This window comes from Panthera leo, chromosome B2, assembly GCF_018350215.1.
Source record: "Panthera leo isolate Ple1 chromosome B2, P.leo_Ple1_pat1.1, whole genome shotgun sequence".
Classification (NCBI taxonomy): domain Eukaryota; kingdom Metazoa; phylum Chordata; class Mammalia; order Carnivora; family Felidae; genus Panthera; species Panthera leo.
The window spans coordinates 74,423,359-74,451,206 of NC_056683.1; the positions used below are offsets into that span (position 1 = coordinate 74,423,359).

Below are 27,848 nucleotides of genomic sequence, written 5' to 3' on the forward strand. Positions count from 1 at the left end.
TAGACCCACTTCGGTGGTCAGGCTGAAAAACGGTTATCAGAGGGGCAGGACTAGAGCAGGAGGCTTACTTAAGAGGCTGCTGCAAAACCCCAGCCTTGCACCCAGAAACGAGAATGGGGACAGGGACAAGTCGATGGGTCTGAGAAATATTTATGATAGAATTAAAGTATCAGGTGAAAAGAAGCAGCTGATGAAAAAGAAAAAAATCAAGAATGAATTCCAAATTTATAGCTTGGACAACTTGGTAAAGGATGGATTATATTAAAAAATAGGAAACCTCAGGAGAAGCAAAAGGTTCAATAAGGAAGATTCTGAGTTCAGCTTTGGATAACTGCTTTTGAGCAACCACAGAGATATGCAAGCAAAGGAAGTTGTCATAAAAAATTAAGATGTAGGACTTCAGTATTTTAGAGTTTGAATAGCTGTGGGGGAAGATAAGGCCCATGATACCGCCATGAATCTCAAGTGATGTGGTACTAAAGGCCATTAGAAATGAAGATCTTAAGAACAAGAAAGTCCAACGTACAAGAAAAATCATCAACATGAAAGTTAAAGGAGGCTGAGAACAAGACTTTAAAAACAGGCAATAATTTGGGGACAGTGGTTAAGAAACTGGAAGAAGATATGGGGCACCTGGGCGGCTCAGTCAGTTAAGTGTCCGGCTTCGGCTCAGGTCATGATCTTGCGGTTCCTGAGTTCAAGCCCTGCGTCAGGCTCTGCGCTGACAGCTCGGAGCTTGGAGGCTGCTTCTGATTCTGTGTCTCCCTCTCTCTCTCTGCCCCTCCCCAGCTTGCTCTCTCTCTTTCTCTCTCTCAAAAATGAATAAACATTAAAAATTTTTTAAAAAGAAAAAAAAACTGGGAGAAGATAGAGATATGATAAACCTGATTGACATAAACATCAAAGAAGCTTGTTGGGGGCAGGAAGCTTACATAAGGATGGAAGACTGGTCGTGTGAAGAAAGGGACAGAGGAGAGAAGACATTGATTTCATCTCCCAACCCTAAAACATTGTGTGAACCAGTGACCATTACTGTTTGAAAGCACTACATGAAAAGTGGATGTCTTTTTTTTTTTTTTAAGGTTTTAGTTTTAGCCAATCTCTATACCCAATGTAGGGCTCAAACTCACAAACCCAAGATTAAGAGTCACCTGCTCCACCAACTGAGCCAGCCAGGTGGCTGTCTTAATGAGTCTTAAATGGAAAATGGAAGTTAAATGAACTTAAAGTGGAACTTAAAAAGTGGAAGTCTTATGACAGACATGTTGACATAAAGCAAGAAGGTCAAGGGAACATTCAGGGAGAAACTGAGGACATCAGAGAGCCTTTTATTAAGGAATAGATTTCCACAGATAGTGGAAAGGTTTGAGAGGGAGGAGGTATTGGAAGTTTGGCTTAGTGGGGCTGAAACACAAAGCATGAAGTATGAAAAGGCACATACGTTGTGAAAAAATATATAGAAATGAACAAATGACATGTTATTTTTACATTTTAACAATTTACATTTTAATAGGAGACCAATTATAGCAATGATGCGAAGGAAGATTTTCTAAGAATTATGTCCAGAGGCCACGGATGGACTGCAAAGGTGGAGTGTGGACAGATGGGTATATGGGAGGAGTTATAAGGTTGGTCCTCAATTGTCTCTCCAATTTGAGGGCAGCAGGGATACAGGCTGAAATGCTCAGGACAGTTTGGGCTCTAACGGACCAACCTGTGCTTCTACAGACCACTGTACTGTGATCTTCCACTTCTAGTCTGCATCATTTCTTTGGGTCAGAATGCCTTCATATAAAGGAGGCAGAAACTTAGAAAATGTTTTTATAAACTCCATCCGCAAATTTACCACAGACAATTAAAGGTCTCCTCAAATGCAGGTTCCAGTAAATACCTTATCCCCAGCCTCAATCATGTCATTTATTTCTGCAGTTTGAATCACTAAATCAGTCTATGTCTCCTTCTCAATTTAGTCTAAATCAAACTGTTTATTTCTAACTTGCACAAAACACCAGGGATCAAGTTCTGAGCAAGAGAACTGTAGGTTACTTTGCTTAGAGTCCTAAGATTTTCAAACTAGAAAGATCCTTAGACACAATTTAGCAACAGATAATGCCCAGGAATGCTGAATGATACCCAAGATCACAGGAACAGACACATCAGTGCATACTGCCACCTAAGAGAAAAGACAGAAAAGCCAAGTACATGGTACTTACGATGCTAATAGACAGTAAAATCCACTAGAAATCTAGTAAATCTACTAAAATCAGTTCCATTGTTTTAAAGTTCTATCTTGTACTTATCTTCTTCCCTCTTTCTTAACCAACAATAATAGATTTAAACAAATATTTTGTGAATAAGAGCTAGATCCAAATACTGACTTGGATTGATATTCTCATTCTTACTATTCTCAAGAATCAGTATCAGCCTCAAAGGGTTTTTCTTAAAATGTCATCATTGTGATATATAAAAAGCATTACTGTAGGTTTCAAAGATAATCTTCAAAGTGGCATTCCAAAAGCACTGTGAACATTAATGGCAATTATTGTTCAGAGTTCCAGGGTATTACTTGGAAAGAGGTAATACTCAGATCTAGCTTCATTTAAAAAAAATCAATCACGTTATTCTATAATGAAACCTCAAAATCAAAGTAAAAACAAAAAAAAAGACTTTGCATATGTAAGTACTTAAAATAAAAACACTGAAAAATGGTACACATCCTTGTGCCACTGAATAACAAAAATCCATGCATATTATTCAAGAAAAATCTGAGAACTGTACACTTATAAATAGCTGAAGGCACAAATTCAAAAGAAATTACAAATCTGGAGTCTCTGGCACAATCATCTGAATGAATGTCGAAGTTTGAATACTCACCATCTTCCATAACTAGAGTCCACCTACCAGTAATGTGTCCTAAAGTTAAGTCTTTATAATTCCATATTAGTGGTATTTCCTATGGGAGTATTATTGCCTAACAACAATAAAAATACCAAACTATCGTGTTCCCTGCTATATTAATAGGCTCTTTTCTTCCCTGGGGGCCTCAAGAACTAAGCCATCATATGTTCCAGTGGTACTGAAGGTCTTTTAAACCCAAACTGGTTTAAAACTATTTCTACTGACATCTGCATTTACCTGCATGTCAAAGCCTTTTTTCCTTTAAAACACCTCAATAATTGGTTGAATTGATTTAACACAACATACTAAATTTAGAATCCCCACTTAATTATGAACAATTCTTAGTAACAAAATATGATGTACTCCTAGAATTGTTTTTACTTCCTTTTGCAATAAACCATTTTTAAATGATACCTTTTTTAGTTAACAAGTACATTGATATTTCAGTCTCAATTTTTAACAGTGCAACTCTGTCTCTGACCAACTGACTGACATATTTCCAAAATCTGATTAACAAAGCTATCTTTGTGTTACAAGGGTAATTTTAGGCAGTTTACTGAATGTACTACTATAGGGGTATGTGGAAATATAATTTAAGATCTGTAAACAAATCATTTTATTCTGGTATCACTGAGAAAGAAAAGCCAAGACAATTTCTGTGCCTAAAATAATACTTACTGAAAAGAACACTTAAAATGAAGTTAATAATCCAATGGGCTTAGACTCTAACTACCTGGATTTAAGTTCTGCCTTTTCACTTATAAACTGAATCTTTTAAGTCAAATTCTCAGTCTTTCCACTACCCTTCTAAGAACTTCTTTGGCAATTCTAAATCTATAAAAAGAATTGGAAAAATATACCCAACAGAGGTCAAATTAACAACTCAGGCCACCCACTAGTATGTAAAATACTCAGATTTTGAAAAAATCGGACTCTGTTACCAATATGATTCGTGAAAGTGAGAAGATAAAATTCTGACAATTTTACTCTCACTTCTTATATCTTGACTTTTTGATATTAGCCATCCTGTCAGGTGCGAGGTGATTATTTCATTGTGGTTTGGTGTGCATTTCCCCGATGATGAGTGATACTGACCACCTTTTTCATGTGTCTGTTGGCCATCTGGATATCTTCTTTGGAAAAATGCTTGTTCAGGTCTCTGCCCATTTTTTAATAGAATTGTTTGTTTTGGTGTTGAGTTGTGTAAGTTCTTTATATATTTTGGATATTAACCTCTTCTCAAATATATCATTTGCAAATATCTTCTCCCATTCATGTGAATAACTTTTAGATATGCACCTATTGTTTCACTACTAAATACCTACATTTATATTTTGATAAAATATCTTAATCATAGAGAAGAGCATTAGAGAATAATATTAGCTAACATGTAAGTGCTCCCTACACAATTTTGTGAAATGTTAACATTTATTTCAGACCAAAAAAGGGCCACATATCACTGAAACCTGTTCTGCCCCTACTTGATCCCACCTCCTTCAGGTGACCACTCTCTCAAATTTGGTGCTTATCATGTCCATGCATACTATACTTTTTACTACAAATGTATGACATGAAAAGCAAACCTGGTATTGTTTTTGAGCTTTATATACATGAATAGCTGTATATTAATCTGATGGTGTTGAATGGTATCTGACTCTTAGGAAATGCCACCTTAGTACCATTATTAACAGCTCAGGGTGAGTAGACTGAACTGTCTCCTTTTGCAATTTTTTCCTCAATTCTGTAATTCTTAGATATATTAATGTGGACATATGAAGAAGTAGTTCATTCCATTTTTATGTACTGTACAATACTGTATGCTATATATATGGCACAATTTATCAATTCTCCTTGTTGATGGACATTTAAATTGCTTTCAGTTTTTCACTACTGCAAACAACGCTGCTCTGAAAATTTCTGGGCATGTCTCCTTATGAACAAATTTCTCTGGGATGCAAATGCCATACAGTAGGCTATGGCAATCCTAATTACACACCAAAGTGTTTTATGAATTTACACTCTTGAAAGCAATGTACATATTCATCCACAGCCTCACAAACATTTAGCATTGTCAGATTTAAACATTTTTGCCAATCTGATGGATGTGACATGATACTTGACGTCTATGAAATGACAATATGGTGCTAAGCAGCCATGGAAACATGCTGCTTGGACTGACCTTCAAGAAAGAACTTGCCTAAGGATGCAGTTGGACAGCTGCCTCCAGCCACAATAGTTTAAGATCAGATGCAGCATTCCATCCACAGCCATGCTCTTCCCAGGGAGTCCCCAGTCAATTATTGAGCACAGCAGTAATACTAAGGCCAGGTCATTTATACTCAAGGTGAACTCATGTAACAAGCAATCTTGGCTCTGGAGTTCCCCATTAGGTTGGCTGAGACTTTGTCAGATACATATTACAGTCAGAGGTTCTCTCTGCCCGATTTGCTTCCCAGATATGCATTATGGTATTAAGGCTTTTCCTGTCCAATCCTCCCTCCTTGTTAATGCTTCACAAGCATTACCCCTAATATAGTTCTCACACTTCAATGCCAAGTCAGGAACTACTTCATAGAAACTGATATGGTGTATAGATTAGAGCTCAAACCTGTACAGAATCAAACTGTTTCTAAGTTGGGCAGGTTATTTAATTACCCTATACCTCAGTTTCCTCATCTCTGAAGTGGGAATAATAATACTATCTGCCTTAAAGGTTTGAGGGAATTAAATTAACATAAGCCCTTGGAACAACCTCTGGCACATAATAAACACTCAATAAATACCAGTTTGGGTGTTATCTGGGTGGCTCGGTCAGTTAAGTGTCCGACTTCGGCTCAGGTCATGATCTCACGGTTCCTGAGTCTGAGCCCGACATTGAGCTCTGCGCTGACAGCTCAGAGCCTGGAGCCTGCTTCAGATTCTGCCTCCCTCTCTCTCTCTGTCCCTCCCCTGCTCATGCTCGGTCTCTCCTCTCTCTCAAAAGTAAATAAACATTGGGGCGCCTGGGTGGCTCAGTCGGTTGAGCGTCCGACTTCAGCCCAGGTCATGATCTCGCGGTCCGTGGGTTCGAGCCCCGCATCGGGCTCTGTGCTGACAGCTCGGAGCCCGGAGCCTGTTTCAGATTCTGTGTCTCCCTCTCTCTCTGACCCTCCCCTGTTCATGCTCTGTCTCTCTCTGTCTCAAAAATAAACATTAAAAAAAAATTTTTTTTAAGTAAATAAACATTAAAAAAATAAATAAATAAATATCAGTTTTTATTTGTCCGGTGTGATTTCCTTGTTTATCACCAGAGTTGTGATTAAGCTGGAGGATATTTGAAACCATAACTGAGTAAACAATGACCTGGGAATATTTATTGGTCCTTTCCTTAGATATGTGTGTGTGTGTGTTTAGGTAAGTGTTATTATAGCATGTGGGTAAAGGTAGGGTGATCTCAAAATACTCAGTGATAACAAATAGTTCTGGTCTTATTGTCTTTATCAATGATAAATCTGTATTCTAGAACTTGTTCCTCTAGCATTTGTGTTTTGATTTTTTTTTTCCTCATAATAAATTACATATACAGGTAATGCTAAGGAATGTTAACTCTTATGAGGCTTTGATTAAATGCCTTTTCTATCATAAAGTGCAGTATACATTTGGATTTTATAGTCTACAAATCTTGGGACTGTTCGATTAGTTTCCTTTAAGGGTGATATTAAGAATCAATCAAATGATACATTAAAATTTCATGAGATAACGCAGATGTCAGAGCTAGTATTCTTTTTTAAATTGATTTTTTCCCTGAAATTATTTTCCCAGAAATGTCCACCAGTTTCTCCTTAATAATTTTTCTAAAATCTAGAGTAATTATACCCCAAATTAATCTATCTGTGAAGAAAGATCAAGAAAGAAGCTCAGTAACTAATGCATCTTCCTATACCCTTCTCCCCAAAGACCAGGTTAATGAGAATTTGGAAGAGCATTAGGTCTTTAAGAATGACCCAAACATTTATTGTAATTATGTTCCCTATCTTCTGTTTTAAAACTAGGAATTTGGCCAAATATAAACTTCTAGAATAAGTAGATGCTTATAAAAATAAAAGTCTTAACTTTGTGAAATATATTTTCTGTCTCATTCCAAACTTCTGTATTCCTTCAGAGCAAGAAAAATAACCTCTATATTATTCCAAAACCCCATGTGAAATGTATACCCAGAGGTCTGGGCCTACAGATCTCTGTAACGAATTTGTGAAAATAGATCATATGTCTCATTCTTTAATCCACCCAATGGAAAAAACACCAGGATTGTGTACTAGAAAATAGTGCAGGAGCAAGTGATGGGAAGAGAAAAAAAAATTGTAAAATCTTGTTAGTAAAATAAGTGATATTATCATCCTTCAGTTGACTTGTATGATAAATTCCTACTGGGTTTTCTAAGACATATATGCTATTAAAATATATTTCTTATCAGACTGTATCTGCTTTTACATATTATAGTATAACTTATCTTCTAAATCACCACTCTTCATTTCTTTTTTAATTCTTAGCTGATCTCCAGAACAGATCAGGTTCCAGGTTTCTGGGTAAATGAGCAATGATCAAAACCCCTCTTCTCTCTAAAATTCCTTCAAAATTAAAAAAAAAATAGCTTGATCTTTATGCAGGACAAATCCTATTAATCATTAAACTTTCTTCTGAGTAAAGCAATCACCACTCTGGTTAGTGACTAGAAACATCTAAGAAACTGGGTTTCTCAGAACCATGTGCTACAGCAAGATAACTGGGATTTTCCAAACATAGCAGTCCTTGACCAAGTGATTTTGAGAAACACTAGACAAAACAAGACAGGTCTTCAATCAGCATTTGGGAACTCAGAACTCTAACATACTATTGCGAACTGATAATCTCTAAGAGGCTGCATAATATGTGAACTTATCATTCTTATTTAACTAGAAAATACCAGTTCATAGCCCAAAAAGTGTTGAAAAGAATACTGAAAGACCAAGCATGAGCAACTCTTAAGATACGGTTAGGAAAATCCCCGAGCTGTTTAACAGTTTATGATAAAGATCAAAATCTGTAAGAGGTAATTATTATTCTATACTGGTAAACAGAAGAAGGATGTCATTTTTTGGAAGCGGAAATTATTTTTATTTATTTATTAATTTACTTACTTACTTATTTATTTACTAAATGTTTATTTATTTATTTTGAGGGGGGCTGCAGAGAGACAGGGAGAGAGAAAATCCCAAGCAGTCTTCACGTTCAGCTCACAACTGCATCATGACCTGAGTCAGTATCAAGAGTCCAATGCTTAGAACACCGGGGGGGGGGGGGGGGGGGGGGGTGGCTCAGTTGTTAAATGATCACTTCAGCTCAGGTCATGATTTCATGGCTTGTGGGTTCAAGCCCCACTTCAGGCTCTGTGCTGACAGCTCAGGGCTTGGAACCTGCTTCAGATTCTGTGTCCCTGCTCTCTCTGCCCCTCTCTCACTAATGCTCTGGCTCTCTCTCAAAAATGAATAAACATTAAAAAAAAATTTTAAGTAAGTCAAATATAGTTTATAGACATGGTGTCATGAATTCACCCCCTCTTCTGTTCTGAGGGCTGGTCCTATCAGTTCACAAGAGAAGAGGTGCACAGCAGCTGAGCAGGAAGAAGGGGAATGTGGCCACAAGGGAGTCACATGGAGGCTGCCAAGGGGGTTCGTGAAAGCTGGCAAAGCTTAAATCATAAGCATATGTGGAGTAAAGAAGTCCCTGCTCCTCCTTCTCATATGCGCTGTATTAGTCACTTTGTTTTCCCATAAGTTGATAACAGTAACATTTTGTGGATTCTGTGGTATCTGGGAAAAAGGAGAAAGGTTTATATTTTCAAATCCCCAGTTAAGAAGGAATTTTTCAATAGAGGAGATTACAGATTTGGAGTGATGCTGCTTATAAGCAAAACATCAACCAAGGGACATTCCAAATTCTCTACATACCAAGCAATGTAAAGACAATATGGAGTGTATAGGAGGTTATGACTTCAAGGAAAAGGTTTCAATTTCATAATCAGAATGTAAGACAGTAGGGACAACATTTAAAAATGTAGCCATCATTAAACCAACTCATCAAGACAGACTAAAGGACCTTAAAGATATGAATATGAAGGTATCCCTGATATTCCACCACCAAATAAATAAACAAATCCACAAAAATCTCCTTTGAAACTATGGCATAGAAAAGTCTTAACACTGTCACGAAATCCTAACAAAGAGAAGGGTTTTTTTCCTGAAACATATGCTACCTTACATGTCACATTACTGTATGTTAAATTTTAAAAGGTACCAATTTCAAATGTTATAGAAGATAATTTGTATCTAAGCACAATATTCTAGGCCTTAATACAGAAGTATGTGACAGATTTTTAAAAGCCATCTGAAATAGGAGAAAGTGAAACAAAGGATATCAGCATTAAAGTTGGAAAGACTTCCATATTATGCTTTCAAATAATCCTATGGTTCTATATAGCAGGGAAGCTGGGCTTGCTGTGGTTAGGGATAATTGGAAATGCAATCAGCTACTGGCTCTGACTGGCTCCCTAAATGTGAGGATTAGATTCACACAACTAAAGCCAAGATGAAGTTTTCCTTTAATACTGAGGCCATGCATATCATGTATTTATAAATCTCTATTGTTTTAGCATGCATATACTTAGCATATCTATTGTTATATGCAAACAATATTGATTTAGTATGCATATACTTAGCATATCTTTAGCCATATGCAAATGTTTTATATATCTATATATGTTTTATATATCTGTAATTCTATACATCTAGAATTTACATTCACATTCATATATCCGTTTATAGAATTCAACTATCAGCTCCATGGAATCAAGGCAAACACTGCAATATTAGTTTCTAAAATGAGAGTTTCAAATGATCTCTTTTAAGAAAATACATAAAATAAGGTTTTGATATTCCTATGAGCAAATCTTCTGCAAAAATACAGTTAAATATATTGACTAAATATATTATAGAGAAATGCTATTTTTTCTAGCTCAGATTCACAAGAGCCTTGGTTTAAAGACTGCTTTCCAAGTTTTCCACTGTTATCAATTTTTAACAAAATATTTAAAAAGTTACAAAACAATCAAACGTCTCAATGCAAAACATATTTTCAACAAAAGACCCTAAAAAGTTAAGTCTTATTCTGTGACCAGAAACAACATTCCATGACTGGGAAGAAGTTTTTCTTCTATGGTGAAGTATTTTTTATCTAAAAAAAGATAGAGGTTGGTTTTCCCTTAAACTCTTTAAATAAAATTATATTAATAGATGCAGATGATTGATTTTATGGTGCCAAATCAGGTAAAAGGACTACCAGTTTTGAAAGAAGATTCTGTCTGCCAACAACAAGAATGTGTTTCATGTTATGTGTTAAGAAATGGAAGTTACATGACACCATCTCTGCGGCTTCAGTTAAGCCTTATTCCACTGAGGCTTTTTTCCCCCTTTTTTAAAAAAAGCTTTTATTTAAATTCCAGCTAGTTAGCATCCAGTGTAATATTACTTTCAGGTGTACAGTACAGTGATTCTGCCAGCGCTTAGAAACTGTGCCCACAAGTGTGCCTTACCGACCATACTTGGTTGAGCGTCTGCTAACCTTTTATGTCAAGAACCCTATTTTGATAATGAAAAAAGGTAAGCTTTCAACTGCAATTTTTTAATCCTTGCCTTGCCTGACTCACTGCTGTGTTGGACACTGTTAATCCCTATTTCCTGAAACTCTTATCATTTAGCCTGCTACCCTTCCATCATCTGGCTCTTTCCCTCTGCTGGGCTGATACCCAGTAATCTGCTAACACTGAAATATGGAAAAGGAGTATATAAAATTATTACGCTTACTACCTGACTTTTACATTTCTAATCTTCCTATAGTATTGATAAGTGTATGTGTCCGTGGTTATGTTAAAAAGGAGAATAGATGGAAAGTGTATTTTTATTAATTTCTTGATTATAGAAGTTCTATCACTAATAACAAACTGCAACAGGGAAAGAGACTAATAACTTATATGCTATATTTCTCTAGTTCTATGATAAACTGTTAAAGATTTTTAGACTGAATGCCAGCACATTAAGTCTTAACACAGCCATCTGTTTTGAAATAAACTTAATCCCACCTCAAACAAATACTTAAGAGATGAATGATAGCATTCCTTTATAAGAAAATATAGCAATAAACATTCTCTCAAGGGTAGCTTTTAATATATTTTGGGAACTACATAATTAAAATAAGCAAGCCACTTAGATATCCATTAAATTGTCATTTATAGACAGAATATTTATAATCTCATATTTACTCACTGTAAGAGAAAAGATGTGTAATGCTAACCACTTCACTATCATAACTGTTTTCTTTAATTTTTTGTTTAACTTACATTACAGTTGGTTAGTATATAGTGCAACAATGCTTTCAGGAGTAGATTCCTTAATGCCCCTTACCCATTTAGCCCAGCCCCCCTCTCACAACCCCTCCATAACTTTTTTACAGCCTGTGAAATTCAATGGCTTTGAATCTGAGCTCTCAGCTCTCACTTTACTCAGAATCAGCCAATAATCCTATATTTGTACGAAATACACCTGAAAAGCAATGGCCACATGCCCACCACAAATATGTGGACTCTGCATCATAGATAATCACAGGTCGAGGAAGAACAGAGGTTCAGTTAGGCTTCTGGCAGAACAGTGCAAACACTATGGAGTATAAGGTAACACAACATGGGGAAAGGATTCATATAGGATGTGCTAAGGCAAGATCATAGCTTGCACTGTCAAACTAAAACTGAGAACAAAAATAAAATTTGTGGGGTGCACAATCGGTTGGCTCAATCGGTTGAGCATCCAACTTCGGCTCAGGTCATGATCTCACGGTTTGTGAGCTCGAGCCCCACATCAGGTGCTGCACCGAAGCACAGAGCCACTTTGGGTCCTCTGTCCCCGCCCCCCTTCCCCATTCCACTAACTCTCTCTCCCTCTCAAAAATAAACATTTAAAAAAATCAAATTTGTAATGTGACTCTGTGTAGCAAATCTCATCTTCTTGGATCTCCTGCCATCGGCATCCCAGACTTCAAAATCTAGGGTTAAGGTTTCGGTCTGACAAGCAAATAGCTTGGAAGCTGACACTCCAGTCATCACAGCAAGAAAAACACTGAACCAACTCAAAATTAACAATTCATGGACCAATCACACGGCCCACGGAACTGAAGGGACAAATTGGCAAATACAGGTAATCACGGGAGCACACGGCCAGGAAGCAGCCCTGCCACTGGAGCCAATATCTGTGCCAATGTGCCAACTGTAATTGATGAATGGCTGGGGGCCCAGTGAAGGCTAACTTGAGAGTTAAAAGTTCCTAGGGGGCCCACTCTTAGAGGAGGACCCCTCACAGTTTTACCCTTCAGAAACCTCACCAGGTTCTCACGATGAAGATCAGAGAAAAATTCCCTTATGCTTACAGCAGAAGGAAGAGAAAAGTAACCACTTTGAAATACTCCCAGTTTGCAGTCTTCTTAAAAAGGCCCCACTAGCCTTCCAAATGGGGGAAGAAAAATACCCATCTTAGGTTCACTAAAGACTGAGACCTAAACATAGGACTGCAGCAGGCCTCCTCTTCCCCCCACAGTTTATTAACACACCAATGGGACCTAGTATGATAGGAGATTACAGATTTAAAAAAAACAAAAAAACAAAAAAACAGAAAAACAAAAAAACGTGCAAGCCTCAGACTCTAAGAAGTATGTAGGAAAATCCAAAGATAACAAGGGAGACAAAAACAAGGACACTCAGAAAATTTTGCCTCTAACACCACAGCTATAGCAAACAGTATACCCAACCTAAGTCCTAGCCACAGAACGAAAACCCTCACACTAAATACCTGTCTTCTCTATTTAGTTCCTTTTACAGCATACATCATATCCAGCTTTCAACAAAAAAATGCTAAGCATGCTAAACGGCAAAAAATACAGTCTGAAAAGACAAAACAAGCATCAGATCTAGATTCAGATAAGATAAAGATTTTGGAATAATCAAACCAGGAATTTAAAATGACTATGGTTAATATGCTAAAAGACCCAACAGAAAAAGTGGACAACGTACAAGAACATATGGGTAATGTAGCAAAGAAATGGAAACTCTAAAAGAATCAAAGAGATGCTAAAAATCAAAATCATAGTAACAAATGAATATTGCATTTGATAGGCTCATTAGTAAACTAGATATAAGAGGAAAAGATTAGTAATCTCAAAGATATGTCAATAGAAACTTTTAAAAATTTTTTTTAATCTTCATTTATTTTTGAGAGAGAGAGACAGAGTGTGAATGGAGGGGGGGGGGGGGGGCGGGGAAGAGAGGAAAACACATTTCTGAAGCAGGCTCCAGGCTGTGAACTGTCAGCACAGAGCCCGATGCGGGGCTCTAACTCACAAACCGTAAGATCATGACCTGAGCCGAAGTCAGAGGCCCAACTGACTGAGCAATCCAGGCACCCTAGAAACTTGTAAAACTCAAATGCTAACAGAAAAAAGAATAGAATGGTCGGTCAAGAACTGTGGGACAAAAGGTATAATATATGCATAATGGGTATACCAAGAGAAGAAAGAAAGAAAGGAACAGAAGAAAATTTGAAGTAATAATGCTAAGAATTTTGCAAAATTAATGACACATGCCAAACCACAGATCCAGGAAACTCAGAGAATATCAAGGAGGAAAAATACCCTACCACCCCCAGCCCCACCCCAAAATCTATAATTAGGCATAACATACTCAAACTGCAGAAAATCAAAGATAAAAAGAAACTTTGAAATAAACCTGAAGGGGAAAAAAAAACACCTTACCTACAGAAGAAGAAAGTTAAAGATACATCAGACTTCACTTCAGAAGCCAGGTAAACAAGAAGAAAGTAGAGCGAAATATTTCAAATGTTGAAAGAAAAAAAACCACCATCTAGAATTCTGTATCCAGCAAAATTATCCTTAAAAAAGCAAAGGAGAAATAAAGACTCTCTCAGACAAATTAAAATTGAAGAATTTTGGGCCAGCAGACCTGCCTTGCGAGCAATATTAAAAGAAGTTCCTTGGAGAGAAGGAAAATGATGTAGGTCAGAAACTCAGGGCTACACAAAGAAAGGAAGAACATTACCTTTTTTTTTATCTTACCTGATCTAACAGATAACAGTTTGTTCAAAATAATTATGGTAATAATGTATTTGGTGATTACGGTTTATACGGACAAGTGAGATGAATAACAGCAATGTCATAAGAGACGGCAGGAAGGAATTTGGAATATTCTATTATGACATACTATTATGTATGTCTATTATGACTGTTGTGCGGCTATCTAGTGTTATTTGAAAGTGGACTTGTATTAGTTGTAAATGTGTATTACAAACTCTGAGGCAACCACTAACATTTTTTTTTTTAAAGTATAAGTGATACACTAATGCAGAAGAAAAATGAATCCAGGGTCAGAACTTGCTTCTTCTTATACAATTAACTCCTTGGCCTTCCATTCCTTAAGGAATCTGTTACATGCGTCTTTGGAGCTCTGTGTATTTCAAGTTTTGATTCCTCCAACTGCTCTATTTTTTTGCTGTTAGGTTAAGAAAACAAACAAACAAAAAAGCTGTTCACGATAATAAAGAACTGATCCAACAACCACACTGAATAAAACATACGGAAGTACGACAGAATTCTATAAACCTTGCCTCACCATGAACATATAATTGGGTATTTGTTGATTATAACAGAACCCTGTACAGATGAGTCTCAAATAATACTAGTAGTAAAAATACATCTATAGTTCCAAGGCCTAGAACACCACCTGGCATATAGCAAAAATACCCAATATTTATTGAATGAAGAAATGAAGAAGATTTGATACCTGCTGAGGGGCAACAAAAAAAATTTTTTTAATGTTATTTGTCAACTTGCTTTAACATCCATCTTACAAATAAAATGAAGTCTCCTATATTGGTTTTTTATTTCTTAAGTCTACTTCCTCTTAAATACACAAGTATTTCAGATCTGGGAAAGATCTTACATCTGGCACATTAAAAGGTGGTGAGACCAGGTGTCTAAGTGTTTAAACATAAAACACTCACTTGTGAAAAAATATTTTGAAAGCGCTCCAGATATGTTTGCACATTTAAACAGTCTTACCCATGATTAAAGCCAATTTCTTGGAAATTTAATATAACTTTTCAAAATATCTAGGGATGATGGTGAATCAAAATGTACAAAGTAAGCAAAATCTGCCCTAATTTTAATTTCATATGGTTTGGCACTTAGGAAAAAGAACAGTTAATACTAAACTATTCTTTCTATAAAAGCCAGAAGAGACAAGTGAAATAGGTCCTCTCTGACAACTCATCTCCCCCACATTATTTATTAGGTACATTATTTTCCATATTCTCTTATAGTACCCTAAACTCATTTCCACTAGAAGCTTATTAAAAATGTCTATTTATTTATATCTCTCCCCAATTACACTGAGTTCCTTAAGAGCATTTTGCAAAATGAATGCTTGGCACATAAAGATGCTCAATGTGTTTGTTCAATGAATATATAATTCAAGGTACCCTGAAAACTTTCTTCAACTAAGTTTATAGAAATTATTGGCATGATTGGGGAAGAACTCTAGAAGATTAGGCTAATTCCCCTGTTTACTGGTCAATAATGTTTTTGGTTTTGTTTTTACCTTTACTCTATTTGTTTTCCACTAAAATGGAAATTTTGTTTTCCACTAAATCAATATAGCATACCCAGAGGAAAAGCATAACTTAGACAGCTATAAAAATCAGTGGTATGACTGTGAACCCATGCTGAAATAAACATTCATATTAAGTCCTGTTTGGCTATAGCATGTTCTTTTCCTACACACAGCACTGTATTGCTAAAATCACCCAAACTAGCAAATTAAAATGGCTATCTTTCTATTCAAAAAGATGTCTGGGGAATTTTTTTTTTTTAATCTCTGTAGGCCAGCATTTAAATTTTCACCCAATGATTCTTCCTTATTGAAAAATAATACAGAGCTGTACATCGACATTTAATGACAACTAATGCATATTAGAGGTATAAGGTGATTCTAAGAAAAAACACAACTTCCATTCTTTTTCAGTTTTTGCAAAAATAACATATGAGTTCTTATCAAAGTGACCTATAAACATCAACCTAAATTAAATTTAGGAACAAAGGCAAAAAAAAAAAAAAATGTGATGACTTCCAGTGCTTTAGCTGAATGAAGTCTGCTTGTAAAGCAGAATACAATTCAGAAGATATCTATTCTGTGTTTATAATTTAATATGCATAATTATGGGATATATATTTTATCTTTTCTTGACATCAGAATGAGAAAAGGGGAATGGGTGCAGAATAGATTATAAAACTAACACAACTTTAACCATGATAGCATAATAGATATTTTATATTTAATTTTTTTAAATGTTTATTTATTTTTGAAGGAGAGAGAGACAGAGTGTGAGCAGCGGAGGGGCAGAGAGAGGGAGACACAGAATCTGAAACAGGCTCCAGGCTCCAAACTAACAGCACAGAGCCCAACACGGGGCTCAAACTCTCGAACTGTGAGATCACTTAAAGTGAGCCAACCACGTGCCCCACATAATAGATATTTTAACAGTTACTGAAAACTTACCATGTGATAGGGACTATTCAAAACCAAGTGGGACTGGTTTTCTCACTTTTGTTCTTTTACTTACAACAAAAAGCATGGATGTTTTAATTCTAGTTAACTACCAGAAAAATCTTAACGTGAAATATTTTGAAACCAGAGATAAAATGAATATATTCAACAAATATTTCCTAAGTGCTTCCTAGGAGTCAGGCTCTGGGGAAAGAGCACTGAACAAAATAGATGGAAATCCATGCCCTCACAGAATTTATATTGCATTTGTAGGAGACAGACAATAAATAATAAGTAAATTATACAACATGCTCCGAGGTAATAATTAGGACAGAGAAAAATAAAACAGAGAAGGGAGACAAAGAAAGCCAGCCAGCATGAGAAGTGCAATTTAAGACAGACTGGTACAGGGAAGTCTTCACTGAAGTGACAAATGAGGAAAGCCCTGAAGGAGGGAAAGGAAAGAGACAAAGGCTTACAGGTTCAAGAGAACAGCAAGGTCAAAGACCCTGAGGTGGGAGTACACGTGAAGTGCACCAGAAACAGCAAGATTTGGAATGGCCATTGAATGAAGCTTCTATTGAATGCACATATATTTCCTATTTGTTTCTAACTCAAATAACACAAAATATCATCACACTGTTTTGTTTAGGGAATTGTAACATTGAGGGAAAGAAAAAAACTCATAGCTGAACCAAATTACCTAGATTTCCATAACTGTTTTTCCACAGTCGTTAGGGTACTGCTTATCTTCACAGCTACATATTCAAAATTCAGCCCCAAGCTTACAGTTATTGTCATCTCTATTTTCTCCATTATACCAAAAGCTTAATTTATAAGGTGTCTGAACTCAAAATCAAGGTCTAGGGAAGTTGGGTATGGCCATGGAAATGGAATCAAGGCATGGAACAAGGACATAATAGAGAAACGGTCTGGATGGCTTTAGTAATGAATCTGTTCTTGAGACAAATGCACAGGAAAACATTGGGAGGGTCATAGAAGATACTCAAGAGGAAGCAATTATTTCAATTTGCTTTGGGATACAATCAGAAGATACAGACATAGATATATATGAAAAAGACAGAGAGAGAGAGAAAGGACTGGTCTAGTTGATTGGCATGAATGGCTTATGTATGCGTAAGTCTCATTTTAACCTTTGCAAAGTTAATTCAGCATTTTTAATATCTTTGTATCACTTTTATTGTATTTACTTTTATTTTTTATTATGAACTTATTTTGCAGCTGACTATACAATTAATATGTAGCACAGGGAATATAAAGCAAGGCAAACAAAAACTTTTTGTGAAATATTTTCTATTGAATTAATCACCTTGCCATCTGTCTCTTGAGCTACTAATGAAATAAACTTTGGATAGCAAGGGAAAGCTAACGTTTATGTAAAGCAAAATAGTTTAAAATGCTGAATGAGAAGCTTATTCCTCGGGGTCAAGTATAATTATATAATGTGATGATCAAACGTTCTCACCTGACTCATAATGGTAACAATTATCAGTGAACTGCTGAATTTTATGATATAGATCAACCCTGAATGATGAAACAAAACACAGTTTCTTTAATACTTTACAGCATCTTAAAGCTGGAATATTTCCGAAAATAATTGGGTTTTTTGGGTTTTTTTTTTTTTTTTTTTTGGTTTTTGTTTGTTTTTAGAAAAAGAGTACACACAGGCAAGCAGGGGAGGGGCAGAGGGAGAGGAAGAGAGAGAATCCCAAGCAGGCTCCACACCCAGCATGGGGCCTGACACAGGGCTGGATCTCATGACAGTGAGATTCACGACCTGAGCCAAAATCAAGAGTCAGACGCTTAACTGACTGAGCCACCCAAGCGCCCTAGAAAATATTTAGTTCTAATCCATCCTCCTCTACTTAAGGCAGAAATCTTTATATACTAGGCGTATCTCCCCACATAGAGTGACAGACACATCACAAAGAATACTAACAATAAAAATAACCAAGAAAAACAATTAGTGAGTGATTTTTATGTGCAAGCATTATAGTAAGTACTTTTACATACATTATTTTGGGATAATTCTAACTATTACATATTCTATCTACTACTAAACCAAATTTGCCAGCTTATAACTTTTAAATTATTGGCCCTAATCATGCTTCCTACAGAAAAAATTAGAATTACTATTTATGGCAGTTAAAAAAGTAATTTTCTTTTTTCAAATTTTATCTCAATCATCACAACAACCCTGTAAAGTAGGTACTGTTATGATTTTTCACATTTTTCAAGAGAAAGAACTAAGCCTTAGGGAAGGCAAATACCTTTCCCTTTGATGGAGATGAGGATTAATTTGAAAGCCCAGGTTTTACTTCCCACTTGCCCCTGAGACATGGCCTTTGTAGGCTGGCAAAACCAGCTTTCTAAACTTCCTGAGCTGAGTCAGATCTCAAACCACTGAAGCAAAAAAGTCATTCTCTGAGGCTAAAGAAATGGACTGTGAACCCATCTCAGGCAACACCACTCCAACATGTGCTCAGTATGACTCAATCTTTTTTCCATTCAAATTTCTACATATCCCAACCTAACCATATTGGTTAACAATAAATTTAACAGTTGCTTGTTTTGTTTTCTGTTTACCAATATGGTGATCTTTACCATGAATACTACAGGATATGGTATTATTTTGGCTGAAGATGTGAAAAAAAAAAAATGAGTCACCATCTGGGGATGCCAAAAAGAAAAACAGTCTTATGAATTAAGGACTACATCATGGTTAAATCAAAATCATGGCATGCTGTGTTAATTCTGGCTTGTTTTACAGTTAGTGAAATAAAAACAACCGTCAATGATGGAAAACTGAGTTAGCCAAAATGTGATCATCTTGGCAATATGAATGATTATTTTGTTTAAACTCTTGATTATAGCAAATTTTATACAAATTTCATTACAGCTTTCAATGTCAGAACTTTGAAATATATCAGCTCAAAAAATATTCACCACCAACTTACATTAAAAGTATTTAACTTTATGTAACATACCAATCACTGTACTTATCTCCACCCATCAAGGGATAGATAACCCTTGATGTTTGTGAGGCCTGAGAAAATGAAGTATTCATCCCTCACCATGTCCTATGGTTCTCCTTTCCACATAAAAATGATGCTGGTAACTCATCAAAAGTAAAGCATGTTTAAAATTTAATTTGCTAGTAATGGTAAAAGATTTGTGCCAATCCACTCACATTCTCCTGTGTCGCCTCTCTTTGAGGGGTTCAATTCAATCAACAAATATTTATTACATACCTATTCTGTGCCAGGCATTGATGTAAGAACTTGTTCCTAAAAAGAAGAACTAGATCCCTGTACTTAGGGTACATACATTCTAGCAGGTGAGACACACAATAAGCAGTAAATGTAATAAGTGGATAAATTATATAAAATTATACAAGAAAAAGTAGAGCAAAGCAAGAGTATCAGGAGGGCCAGGGATGGGCGGAAGGTGGGGCAGAGTTCAGTACCATTGGGGTAATCAGGATAAGTCTAGAAGAGGGTAAGATTTCCACAAATACTGAAAAAGATGAGGTTGTTAACAAGTTGATTTCTGGGGGAAGAATATTTCAGTCAGAGGGCAGAGCAAGAATAAATATTCTGAGTGGGGAACATGCCTTGAGAGTTCAATGACTCCAAAGGCAGTGCAGACAGTGTGGCTGCAGCACAGTGTGTCAGAGATGTCAGGAGGGGCCGCGAGAAGGACCAGCTTTTACTAACTGAAATGCACTGGTTATCAATAATAAGGTTAGGTCAAGATAGAATATTAACTGTAAGTTATTTTCACATTTCCTACTGAACAAAAAGTCCCCTTAACTTCCTACTTTACCCCAAACCAACTTTCTAACTTTGCTTCCATAATGATTCTTTTCCTTTCAGCATCTTTAATCCCCATTAATGAAACTACATCTTGTTCAAATATTGTTGTACTATTTCCCCAAACTGACCACATACATAGTCTTAAAAATAAAAACTAAACTGCTTTCATAAGTGCATACCTGCTTTATTTTTGGTTATAAATATGTTTAAATTAAGGAGAGCAAGAAAAGAAGATTACAACAAAGAATCTTGTTTTGACACATAAGGCATTGCCACTGATGGGGTTTTTTGCTTTTGTTTCTATGAGCACAGTTAAGGAAATCTATATTGAGTCTCCTTTTTAAATATTACCAATGAGTAGATATATTCGTTCTTATTTTCCAATTTATTACACATGGTAATACAGATGGAAACCTAAGAAAAACAAGCTTTTAAGAAACTAGGCTGCTTTACCTTGCTAAATAAGCTAAGAGAATAAGTAAAGAAGAGAGATAGAGGAAGCATGATATAGATTTTTGTCAAACTTTAGTATCTTTAATAGATATAATAATTTACTTTTAATAAGCTCAGATAAAATATTTAGGGATTCCTCTATATAGACCTTGGTATCAATTCAAAGAGAACAAGTTAGGTGTCTGTTGGCCATCTGTATGTCTTCTTCGGAAAAATGTCTAGTCATGTTTTCTGCCCATATTTTAACTGGATTATTTGTTTTTTCAGTGTTCAGTTTTATACGTTCTTTACATATTTTGGATACTAACCCTTTATCAGATATGTTATTTGCAAATGTCATCTCCCATTCTGTAGGCTGCCTTTTAGTTTTGTTGATTGTTTCTTCCAATGAGCAGAAGCTGGAGGTTCCTCAGAAGTTCAAAACAAAATTACCCTACAATGCAGGAATTGCACTATTAGGTATTTACTCAAAGAATACAAAAGTACTGATTTAAAGGGACACATGCACCCAAAGTTTATAGCAGCACTATCAGCAATAGCCAAATTATGGGAAAAGCCCAAATGTCCACTGAATGATCAATGGATAAAGAAGATGTGGTGTGTGTGTATATATGCGTGTGTGTGTACATACATATATATGTATGTACATATATATATATACATATATATGTATGTACACACAGTAGAATATTACTCAGCCATCAAGAAGGATGAAATCTTGCCATTTGCAACAATGTGGATGGAGCTACAGAATGTAATGCTAAGCAAAATAAGTCAATCAGAGAAAGACAAATACCCTATGATTTCACTTATATGTGGAATAGACACTTAACTATATAGACACTTATAGACACTATTACAGACACTTAACTATAGAAAACAAACTGAGGGTTACTGGAGAGGAGGTGGACAGGAGGGGGTATGTAGATTAAATACGTGATGGGAATTAAGGAGTGAACCTGTCGTAATGAGCACTGGGTGTTGCAATGTAAGTGACGAATTACTAAATTCTACACCTGAAACTAATATTACACTGTATGTTACACTGTAATTTAAGTAAAAACTTAGAGAAAAAGTAATGATGGATACAACAGTAATTTATTAAAATATTTCTTTAGAGAAACTTCAAAATCTAAAACATAAATGTACCTATGTAATGAAAACTCAAATCTTTAGTTTACACAGGCAGAACCACTTTATTTGGAAAACTGTGTGTTTCTCTAGTTTATGTTAGTGGACCACCTTTCCTTTACATATATGTCACCATAGTTTTGTGAAGGTTGGATTTAATGTTTAAGTAATACTTTTTCAAAAGAAGTTATTTTATGCCCACTATGTGGTAGGGTATATTGTGGGATAGTGAGAATAATAGTCACCCCTTGATAATAAAGTTCTTTTTTGTGTGTTTATTTATTTATTTGGAGAGAGCAAGAAAGCACAAGGTGGGGGAGGGGCAAAGAGAGGGAGAGATAAAATCCTAAGCAGACTCCATGCTCAGTGCAGAGCCTGACACAGGGCTTGATCTCAGCACTGTGAGATCATGACCTGAGCCAAAATCAAGAGTCAGACATTCAACCGATTGAGCCACCCAAACATCCCTAAAGTTCATTTTCTGGCACGATTCATATTCTAGTAAGGAAAATAGGGCATAATAGGGAATATTAAATTCACAAGACTCAAACAAATAGAATAAAACCAATGGAAAACATTTACACCCCTATTAAAGGAATGCTGGAATTAATGCAATCAGAATTAATGACTTGAATAAAATAGTATTAGGCAAGGAAAGCATCTGAAAGGAAAAAGTTGTAAACCATGTTCAGCAAGAGATGAAGGCTGGGTCAGGATATAGGCAAAGATGTAAAACTAACAAAATATTTGAGAATTCACCTTAAATCTTTGAAGAAATATATATACGTATTCTTAAATACATATACCTAAGGCATGCCTACAGATTTCTAATTGTTCTATGACCTCCCTTTTTCATTCACTTGAAAAAAAAGTAGAGAGAAAGATAGAATTTTTAAGAAAAACATGGCTATAGTTAAATTGTCAATCTGATCTTTCTTTGTATGGGCAAGTGGAAAAAAATTCTGAGTCATAAATTTGATTTGAGTCATGTTCCTTGGTAAGTGACATCGTTGCTGACTTTTCTCATATTGACAGACATTCTTTCCATCTGACTTTTTTTTCAAATAGTTTACATCACCTTTGGACCACAGAGAAGAATAGCAGATGGTGTCCCACAGAGTCATATGTTTTCATTAAATTTCTTATGAAAACCAAAGTAAATTATGCTGATTATAATGATGGGTGGAGTCCAAAAGGTCTCACAGATTTATAGATAAAATTATCAAAGTTATAAATATATCCATTCAACTAAAGGGAAAAAAAAAGGATGAGGTAGAAAAGGCAATGATTGGAACAGGTGAAATAAGGCAGCAGAGAAAGTCAGCCATGCAATTAACTGCAGCAGAAATGGCAGAAAGACAAACAACAGGAAAGTATGTTAAGGCCAAATATTTGGTAGAATGGTGAAGAAACCATTAAATTGCAACCTTGAGTAAGGGTGAAGACCACATAAAATTACATTTCTGGTGAATTCTTTAAAAAGAGAGACCATTATAAATAATAATAAAAATAAATTTAGTAAATCTGGCCATGATAATCAGGGGCTATATATCTTATTCCTTTGAAATCTGATATATGACCTTCAAGAACTTTGACCAAATTAATAGCTTCTCTGAAAAGTCTGGTCTGAGACACCCATTCAATACTGAATGGGTGAAAAAAAAGCATCACTTTATGAAAACACCATCATCACACCTTGCAGCATATGGCAGGCGGTATGGCTTCAGACTAAGATTATTTTTCTTAAATACTATGTGAGAGATCATAATAAAATTTGTGATGGCAGCCACGGTTGGGGAAAGTCTCTAAATATTATAATAATCATGTTTGTGGTCATTCCTGGTGATTCCAATTGACTTTTAATTTTCATCATTTAAAGGAAAAAAGGAAAAAAAATTAAAAATACAGTCCTTGCTGGAGTTTTTATTTCTTTCATTAAAAAATGTAATACTAGCTTTTAAAAACTCACTTAAGGTATAGCTTTTTTTTCCATTTAGTTACTAATCATCAATGGAGTTCTGATATAGAGAATTTTTGGTAGCAAAACTGAAGCAGTCATTCCATTTCAGGGGCAACTGATTCAGGAAAAAGAATCAGTTGGGGATGTAAAATGGGGAGGTGTAAAAATGTAGCTTTGGTATGTGTTCAAATTCAATTTTTTTATCAACTTAAAACCAACCATTATACACATAGGATGTTGTATGCAAACCTCACAGTAATCACAAAGCAAAAACTTATTAAAAATACACAAGAGATAATGACAAAGAAATCTGAACATAAAAGAAAGCAATCAAAGAAGGAAAGAGAAAGAGAAGTCATAGAACAACGAAAACATGCAGAAAACAATAAATTGGAAATAAGTAAATACCTATCAATAATTACTTTAAATGTATATGAACTAAATTAGCCAATCAAAAGACAGAGTGCTCAAATGGATGAGAAAACAAGATGTATCTATATGCTGACTATAAGAGACTAACTTCAGAAGTAAGGACACACAGAGACTAAAAGGGAAAGGACAGAGAAAGATATTCCATGCAAATGGAAATGAAAATAAAGCTGATGTAGCTATATTCACATCATACAGAATAGACTTAAACAATGTAATAAAAGACAAAGAAGAACATTACATAATGATAAAGGGGTCAATCCAGCAAGAAGATATAACATTTATAAATACATATGCATCCAACATATGAGCACCAAAATATATACAGCAAATATTAACAGACCTAAAGGAAGAAATTGACAGCAATAGTAGTAGAGCACTTTAACATCCCACTTACATCACTAGAGAGATCATCCAGACAGAAAGTCAATAAGGAAACACTGACCTTAAATGACATGCTAGACCAAATGAATTTCATAGATATACCCATTTAAAAAAGCAGCAGAATACATATTCTTCTCAAGTGCTCATGGAACATTCTCCAGTGCTAATTGTATGTAAGATCACAAAACAAATCTCAATAAATTCAAGAAGGCATATTATATCAAGCAGCTTTTCTGACCACAATGGTATGAAACTAGAAATCATTACAAAGAGAAAACTGTTAAAACTACAAATACACGAAGATTAAACAAAATGTTGCTGAAAAAACAATGGGCCATCAATGAAATCAAAGGAGAAATCAGAAAATAGCTAGAGACAAAAACAGAAACACAACATTCAAATCTATGGGATGCAGCAAAAGCAATTGTAAGAGGGAAGTTCATAGTAATAGAAGTCTACCTCAAGAAACAAGAAAACTCTGAAATAAATAATTAACTTCACATCTAAAGGAACTAGGAAAAGAACGAATGAAGCCTAAATAAAGTTAGGAGAGGGAAGAAAATAATAAATGTCAGAACAGGAGTAAATGAAATAGAGATGAAAAAGACAATAAAAAAGATCAATGAAACTAAGGGCTGATTCTCTGAAAAGATAAGTAATAGTTACAAAGCGAGGCAAACCAAGAAAAAAAAAGGGGGGCTCAAAGATATAAAACCAGAAATGAAAAAGCAATTACAACTGTAACCACAAAAATACAAAGGATTATAACAGAATATTACAAAGAATTATACAACAAATTGGACAACCTAGAAGAAATGGTTAAATTTCTAGAAATACACAATTTTCCATGACTGAATCATGAAAAATATAAAATCTGAATAGATTAATTTCTTGTAAGAAGATTGAATCAGTAATCAGAAACCTCCCAACAAACAAAAGCCCAGGATCAGCCAATTTCACAAGCTAATTCTACCAAATATTCAAAAAAGATTAACACCTATCCTTCTCAAACCGTTCCAAAAAAACTGAAGAAAAGTAAATACTTCAAAACTCATTTTACAAGGCCAGCAGTACCTTGAAACCAAACTCAGGTAAGGACACCACAAAAAAAAGGGGGGGAAATTATAGGCCAAGATCCATGATGAACATAGAGACAGAAACTGTCAACAAATATCATCAAATCAAATTCAACAGTACATTAAAAGGATCATATAGCATGATCAAGTGGGATTTATTCCAGGGAAGCACAAATGGTACAACATCTACAAATCAATCAATGTGACATACCACACTAACGAAATGAAGAATAAAAATCATATGATCATCTCAACAGATGCAGAAAAATATTTGGCAAAATTCAGTATCATTTATGATAAAAACTCTCAACAAAATAGGTACTGAAAGAACTTATCTCAACATAACAAAAGCTATATATGACAAACCTACCATCAATATCATATTCAATAGTGAAAAGCTGAAAGCTTTTCCTTTAAGTTCAGAAACAAGATGAGGATGCCCACCCCACCACTTACCTTCAGCACAGTATTAGAAGGTTTTAGCTACAGCAATCAGAGAAGAAAAAAATAAAAGTCATCCAAACTGGAAAAGAAGAAGTAAAACCATTTCTATTTGTAGATGACATGATACCATATACAGAAACCCGTAAAGTCTCCACAAAAAAACAAAAAACAAAAAAAAACTTGTCAGAACTAATAAACAAATTCAGTAAAGTTACAGGATACAAAACTGATATACATAAATCTATGGGGTTTGTATACAATAATAACAAAACACCAGAAGGACAAATTAAGAAAAAAATCTCATTTAACAGTGCATCCAAGGGGTGCCTGGGTGGCTCAGTCGGTTAAGCGTCAACTTTGGCTCAGGTCAAGATCTCACGGTTCGTGGGTTCAAGCCCCGCATCAGGCTCTGTGCTGACAGCTCAGAGCCTGAAGCCTGCTTCGAATTCTGTGTCTCCCTCTCTGCCCCTCTCCCACTCATACTCTGTCTCTCTCTCTCTCTCTCTCTCTCTCTCTTAAAAATAAACATTAAAAAAATGCATCCAAAAATATCTAGTAATAAATTTAACCACAGAAACAAAAGACCTGTACATTGGAGGCTGTAAGACATTGATGAAAGAAACTAAAAAAGACAGAAATAAATGGAAAGATACTCCATGCTCATGAACGGGAATAAATAATATTGTTAAAATGTCCATAATACCCAAAGCAATTTACAGATTCAGTGCAATCCCTATGAAAATTCCAATGGCATCTGTCATAGAACTAAAACAAATAATTCTAAAATTTGTAGAGAACCAAAAGAAATTGCAAATAGCCAGTCTTGAGAAATAATAACAATGCTGGAGGTATCACACTCCCTGAATTCAAACTATACTACAATGTAGTATTTGCATAAAAACTGACATACAGATCAACAGAACAGAATTGAGAGCCAAGAAATAAATGCACACATATACAGACAATTAATTTATGGCAAAGGAACCAAGTGCATAAAATAAAGGATAGTCTCTTCAATAAGTGGTGCTGGGAAGACTGGACAGCCACATGCAAAAAAAAAAAAAGAAAAAAAACAAACAAAAAACAAAGAATGAAACCAGAACATTATATTACACTGTACATAAAAATTAAAATGGAATATACTTGACTGTAAGACCTGAAATCATAAAATTCCTAGAAGAAAACATAGATGGTAAACTCCTTGACAATGGTCTTAGCAATCTATTTCTGGATCTGACTCCAAAGGCAAGGGAAACAAAAGCCAAAATAAACAAGTAGGACTATATCAAACTAAAACGCTTCTGTACAGTGAAAAGAGCCATCATAAAAACAAAAAGTGAACCTATTGAATGAGAGAAGATATCTGCAAATCATAAATCTGATAAGAGATTAGTATCCAAAATATACAAAGAATTCAGTCAACAATAAAAAAAAATCAAACAACCTAATTAAAAAATGGGCAGATCTGAACAGACATTTTTCCAAAGAAGACATAAAGATGGCAAAAAGACACATGAAAACATGTTCAAAAGCCACTACTCATTTGGGAAATGCAAATCAAAACC

At 35.3% G+C, this 27,848-nt stretch overlaps 1 protein-coding gene and 1 long non-coding RNA gene across 3 annotated transcripts in view; both read right to left on the minus strand.

The window, feature by feature from the left end:
- ME1 (malic enzyme 1) overlaps nt 1–27,848 on the minus strand; it is a 189,077-nt gene that overhangs the window by 59,546 nt on the left and 101,683 nt on the right. The gene's annotated exons all lie outside the window — the stretch shown is intronic.
- Nucleotides 21,168–26,368, minus strand: LOC122220139. Its single transcript, XR_006202693.1, has 2 exons — nt 26,296–26,368; nt 21,168–21,292 (listed from the first exon to the last, which is right to left on the minus strand). It is a non-coding gene; the product is annotated as an uncharacterized LOC122220139 (long non-coding RNA).